This window comes from Oratosquilla oratoria, chromosome 14 (genome assembly GCF_046742065.1).
Source record: "Oratosquilla oratoria isolate Oo_2021 chromosome 14, ASM4674206v1, whole genome shotgun sequence".
Classification (NCBI taxonomy): Eukaryota; Metazoa; Arthropoda; class Malacostraca; order Stomatopoda; family Squillidae; genus Oratosquilla; species Oratosquilla oratoria.
Window position 1 is genome coordinate 18,758,587 of NC_134790.1, and position 7,457 is coordinate 18,766,043.

Sequence of the window (7,457 nt, forward strand, 5' to 3'; positions counted from 1 at the left end):
AACCCAAACTATTCTACTCGGTATGTGAATGGTAAACTTAAAAACAAACAGGAATTGGTGAAACTATGCCAAGGAAACATAGAATACACAGAAAAAGAAAAAAAAAAAAGAAAAAAAAAATAAAAAAAATAAAAAAAGGAAAAAAAAAAAAAGAAAAAAAGAAAAAAAAGAAGATTTAAGAGATGGCCAAAAAAGTCATGAACAACCACTTTAAATTTTTCTGTTTTTTCACCAGAGATAAATAACCAATTGTGAACATAGATAAAAAACTAGAATATCTCCCCTCATGAATGAGTTTACAGCATCACTAAAGGAAATATCAGAACATTTATCAAGGCTTGATGTCAGAAAATCACATGGCCCTGACGGTATAGCAAATTGGATTCTAAAGGAGTGCAAAGAAGAACTAACAGATAAAATACACATCTTAATAAACAGCTCACTCAAAGAAGGAAAGATACCCGAGGGACTGGAAAAACGCTAACATTGTACCAAATAACCCAAAGGAGGAAACAAAAGAACCCACCAACTATAGGCCAGTATCACTAACAATCACCATTGCCAAAATTTGTTAGAAAATAATCAAGAATAGATTGGTAAAACATCTTGGAAGACAATTGACAATATTATACCCAAGACAAATCGGATTCAGACAAGGAAGATTCATGCTCCACAAACTTAATATGCTTTTTACTCAAGACTAAATAGACATAGTGCAAGAAGAGAAATGGGATGGGTCTGATTGTGCATTCCTAGACTTGCAAAAAGCATTTGAACAAACGTACCACACAGAAAACTACAAAAAAAAACTGGAAAACAAAGGAGGAATACAGGGAAACCTACTAAAATGGATGGAGGAAAAAAAAACTTGTCTGACTGGTAGAAAGATGAGAGTAGTGCTCAGAGAAAAATATTCAGACTGGAAAGAGGTGCATCAGTGGAGTACCGCAAGGATCTGTGCTGGCACCTATAATGTTTGCTATCTATATGGAATGACAATGGATGAGGACGTGAACTGCTACATGAGCTTTCCTTGCCGATGACGCCAAACCTGCTTAGAAAATTAGAAACTGATGAGGACTGTGAAGCACTGGCAAGAAGACCTAAATAGGGTATGGGAACTGGAGTCCGCAATGGCAAGAAGACTTTAATACTATGAAGTGTAGCATAATGGAAGGGGGTTTTTGGAAAAAGCAAAAAACAGAATAATCAGGAAAATATACAATTGGAACCAAAGAAGTAAAACAAGGTAGGTTCCAACAAAGATTTGGGAGTAATTATCACGAACGACTTTGTCCTATGATATACAGATTAACAAAATTGTCGGGGAGACTTACAACTTGCCCCAAGATCAATAAATAGTGGCGTTGACATACTTGGACGAAGACATGATGAAAAAAATATTGTTTAAATTGATAAGGCCTAGATTAGAGTATGCAGCGACATTTGAGGTCCCCCCCCCACCCCCCAGTACCAAAAAGAATAGAAGAGAAAATAGAAAGAATCCAAAGAGCAGCTACAAAAATGGCACCTGCAACTTGCAAACCCTAACATACGAGGAGAGAATTGCTAAAACTGGAGTTTAACAGACACTTGGAGGCAAAGGAGAGAGGTGACCTATTGACCATCTACAGAATCATGAAAGGCACAGAGGTACTCGATAGTGCGAACTTACTTAACTGGGACCAAAGAAACACAAGAGGACATGGAAAGAAAATTAAAAAACATAGTTTTTTTTTTTTTTTTTTTTTTAAAATATTTAATATGAAGAGAACTGAAGAAAAACAGTTTTCCTCATAGAGTTTTAGACCACTCAGAACAAACTGGACAATGGAATAGTATGCGCAAAAACCATTCATGAGTTTAAAAACAAACTAGACACTGCAAGATACAAAGGCGGGACATCACGAGCATAGCCGCCCCTTCCCGCAAAATACTACTATGTAAGGTAAATACATATACCAGAGGCTTTTTCCCCCATCCAAGGGAGGTAGCCCAAAAAGGGAAAGGCACAAAAACACTCCCACCCATGTTACATCCCTATATACACTCCACACCCCTCCCACTCCTTCCTCTCATCTGAGCACCTCCTGGATGACGGGTCATCCCTGCACCCTGCCCACCGCCCTGGGTCAGAAGCAGTGTCGCAAGACACAGCACATCCACAAGCAAGGGCCGCTTCATTTAATCGGCGACCCCCCCTTTGCATATAAGGCGAGGACGGGGAGAAATCCCTTCGGGCTGCGTCAAAATTTACTCACACATACTAGGCCACCCCCCGCCCATTCCTCCTCACGCAGTCACAACATCATCCAAAATTACAACCATTCTCCACTCACCTCTGTCTTCCGTCCTCTCTCCTTTCCTTCCTCAACAGACATTCCCCTCTTCCCCAAAGCCCCCTATCAAATCACCCCATCCATTCACCTCATCCTAGGACCCCGACCCCTCATGTTCACATCCTCCACATCTGCCTCTTCCATACCTCTTTTACTTTTCTTTCTTCAGTCATTCTTTCCATGTGTCCAAACCATCCTAATAATTCTTTCATTCAACCCTAACTCCCAAATCCTATTTTACCCCAGTTCGCCTCCTCCTCACATCCTTTCTCCCACAATCCAGCCTAGTAACCCCCACCATACTTCACATACATACAAATATATACATATACTTACATATGCAGATATATATACATACATATGCCATATACATACATATACAGATTTACATGTGCATACATATATAACATATGCATACATTATATACATATATACATATATACATATATCCATATATACATGACCTAAATCCATATATATATACATATATCCATATATATACATATATCCCATAATACATATATAATACACATAACATAGATACATATACATACATATAACCACATATATACACATCCATATATGAACATACATACAAACATATACATACGTACATATAGAATGCACAGAAGATTTAGAGATGGCCAAAGTACATGGAACAATCACTTTTAAAATAGTCGTCACCCAGAGAGAACATACAAAATTGGTACATAGATTAAATAACAAGCATTCTCCCACACCCGAGTGAGTTTTACAACATCACTATAAGAAATAACATAACATCTATCAAGACTGGACGTCACAAAATCACATGGCCCCATGGTAGTGCAAATTGGATTCTAAAGGAGTGACTAAGAAGAAACTAACAGACAAAATACACATCTTCATAAAAAACAGTTCACTCAAAGAAGGAAAGATACCCAAGGACTGGGAAAAATTGCTAAAATTGTACCCATATATAAAGGAGGAAACAAGGAAGAACCCACCAACTCTAGGCCAGTATCACTAACAACCACTATAGCCAAAAATGTGAGAAAATAATTAAAAAGAAAAAAAAGAAATAGATGGGTAAATATCTGGATGACAACATATTAAAACCCAAGACAATTCTGTGTTCAGACAAGGAAGATCATGCACCACAAACTTAATATGCCTTTTACTCAAGACAGTGCAAGAAAGAAATGGATGGGCCGATTGTGCAGTCCTAGACTTGCCACAAGCGTTTGACAATACCACACAGAAAATTACTAAAAAAAACTGGAACACAGGAGGAATACAAGGAAACATACGAAAATGGATACAGGACTTTTCTGACTGGTAGAAAGATGAGAGTAGTGCTCAGAGGAAAAATATTCAGATTGGAAAGAGGTGATCAGTGGAGGTACCGCAAGGATCTGTACTGCCACCAATAATTGTTTGCTATCTATATGAATGACATGGACGAGGAATGTGAACTGCTACATCATCTTCTTTGCTGATGACACCAAACTGTTAAGGAAAGTAGAAACTGATGAGGACTGTGAAGCACTTCAATAAGACCTAAATAAGGGTATGGAACTGGAGTCACAAATGGCAAGTGGACTTTATTACTAACAAGTGTAGCATAATGGAGTTTTGGAAAAGCAAAAACAGAATATCAGGAAAATATACAATATAGAACCAAGGAAGTAAAAGAAAGTATGATCCCAAAAAGATTTGGGTGTAATTAGCACCAACGACTTGCCCTATGATATGCAGATTAACAAAATTGTCGGGGAATCTTAAAACTTGCCAAGATCAATAAAAAGTGGCATTTCCATTACTTGGACGAAGACTTGATAAAAAAAAATATTGGTTACATTGATAAGGCCTAGATTAGAGTATGCGGCGCACATTGTGGTCCCCCAGTACCAAAAAGAATATAAAGAAAATAGAAAGAATCCAAAGAGCAGCTACAAAAATGCAACCTACACTTGCAAACTCTATCATACAAAGAGAGATTGCCTAGAACTGGAGTTACCGACACTGGAGCAAAGAAGAGAGAGGTGACCTATTGACCATCTACAGAATCATGAAAGGCTCACAGATACTTGATAAAGAGAACTTACTTAACTGGGACACAAGAAACACAAGAGGACATGGAAAGAAAATAAAAGAACATAGCTATAGAAGATAAACTAGAAAGAAAAACAATTTTCCACATACAGTTTTGGACACTTGCAAACAAACTGGATACAAGAAATAGTAAGCGCAAAAACCATTACACACTGAGTTTTGTTAAACAAACTAGACACTGCGAGATACAATGGTGGGACTTCACGAGCATAGCTCCCCTTCCCGCAAAAATACAACTACAACTAGGTAAATATAACAAACATATACACGAGACTTGAGCACGGGTGAACGGAGATAAGAGCAAATGCACAACTGGAAAAAAGATAAATAACGAATGTGAAAAACTAGGAACAGCTGCTGCTGGATTAATACAGGCAGCATCAAGGACAAGACCTGGGTAATACGCAACGGGAGACTGAAACAGATTTGTCCATACCTGATAGATCAACAAAGCAAAACGTTGAAAAAAGAAAGTGTATCCTACACCACAAAAAGTGGATGGAATTAACACCTCGCAGCAAAAATGGGATACTTTGGGTATCTTAATTATGAGGGCAAAATACTCGCATTCTATTTTGTAACTGAAAAAACCTTCATTTCTCTCTTGATAGGAGACATGTAACTCAAAGATAAAAACAAACCAATTTAAAGGGGAATTATGACAAAGGCAAACCAATTGGTTTTTGCAAATGTACATTGGGCCCCAGAATTTGCAAGTGCCGAAGTGAACGAAATAATGTGGCTTGCAATTTACTCGTAGAAACACGGAGGTGACTCAAAGGTGCATACCCATCACAGAAACTATGCATTGCTTCTAATATGAAACACAAAATGGACAACTCCGTCTGTAATGAAACAGATTACCAAGGAAGAGGCATGGAAGCGTTATCGAAAAAAGAAGACCAAAAACAGATATGACCCCACATTGCTCAATAAGAAATCAAACCTCAACAATTGTGAGAGAAACAAAGTACCATTTTGAGCATCAACTGGCCCGAGACATCAAAGTCTCACAAGAGCCTATTGCGCTTATGCCCGCTCCAAAACAAAGGTTAACCCCTTCCATACGGTGCCGCACACGGAGGCGTCATGGACTGAGATCCTTGGTGGCAGCTCCAATGCCAGCCGTACTACTTGTCATAAATAATACTCGCATCATAAAATATAGTCACCGCTTATATCGATCGTTCTCTCTTCACCCGTGAATTTTGATAATCATAGAAAATGAGATTACAAAAGAATTAGAAAGAATGGCATTATGGAGGGGCGACTACAATAAATATAATCAAGACCCCTATATGGCAGCCATCGCGAATACACTCGCTCCCCAATGACCGCCTGCTATGCGGCACCGTATGGAAGGGGTTAAAGAGGGTGTCAATAGGCTGATGGAAGAGGATGGAACGCTAACTAGCTCCGCCTTAGAAACATGCCAGTTGCTGCCTCAATAGGCAATTTCAGTGTTTCGATGCAGAAAGCTGCCAGCCAGCCAGCCAGCCATCAAATCCACAAGGAGTTACAGAGGCAGTTAGTTAACCCAGGGAGCTGCGCTCACACCACCCACCCATCCACCTCAATTTTAGCAAGCAAAATGGATACCATCCATCCAAAAGGAAGGCAGGCAGGCAGGCATTGGAACCAACCAACTTAAGAAGACCTTCAGCACCGGGACCAGATGGGGTTCAACCCAAAATGCTCAAAGAATGATCAAATACACTCTCTTGACACTGTCAGGGCTCGTTCCCCATATTTTCACACGTAAGACTCGGATGGCAATAAACAACTAAAAACACCCCATTTAGAGCTGACAGAGAAGAAAGGAAGGAAGAAGCCATAGTGGTGGTTCAAATGGTCCAAAACCTCAGGCAGGCAGGCAGGCAGGCAGGCAGGCACATTCTAGCCAACCACACCAAGACACTTATCCCACTCAAATGGGGTGAATAAAACTCCTTCTAGCCTTACATATCACCAACATAAATCTAATCATTGTCAACTCCTACCGTCCGTCCACCTCAGTGCAATCTCCAAAGCTTCATCAAAGCTTTGGAAAAGCTGAACCAAGTGCTGGCAGGAGACCGACCACCCCACATGCCATAACAGATGATGACGACGACGACGACGACGACGACGACATCATCAACTTCCCCAACTTTATATTCCGGCCTGCTCATATCGGCACAACCAGTCAGTGGGGGGACTCTCCAAGACCAAGCCAAACTCCTTCTAGAGACTGTCTGACTGACAAACTGTTCCTTAAACCAGCATATAATGGAGCAGATTAGAAGGATCAACATTATGGACCTCCTTTTTACCAATAATCAAGAATCGGTCAGCAATTGCAGGTCACACTAAACAATCTTCTCTGAACCACAATACAATTCACATCAACACTACTTACATCAAAAGCAAGACACCGCGGGAATCCCCGACTCCCTCCGGACATGACTGACACCCTTCGCCAGCCAGCTCTTTCAAACTTCTTCAATCAAAAGGTACACTGGCAACAGTTACAACAGGATCTCGGCAAGATGTGACTGACTGACCGACGGGACGCTGGCACTGGCAGGATACAGACTCCAACACCTCTCCTCAACACAGCTATTGAGGATTTTGCTGCAGGTGTGTAGTTAATGCCCCTGATGTGCCACAAAAAAGCATCAAAAGGATTCGCAGGTCATCCATCCATCAATCCTGCGCAACAGGAAAATCCTCATGCCAAGGCGTGCGCAACCTCAGCCTAGAAACTCGTTTAAAAAGTAGCAATGAGACCCAAAGGCTCTCAATCTCCTCAAAAATAGAGGACATGGCGCACAAAATCAAACACTCCACACAAGGAGCAGAGATGAAACGTAGGAATATACAAAACTAAGGGCCATAACCTCATTCTTCTACAGCTACTGTCAGAAATTCCATCAAAACCAAGTCACAGATTGGTCCCCTAGTGACTCAACAAGGAACCAATAAGCAGCAAGATGTCCCACAAGATACCTGCCTGCCTGCCCTGCCAGCCAGCATAACTTAGGG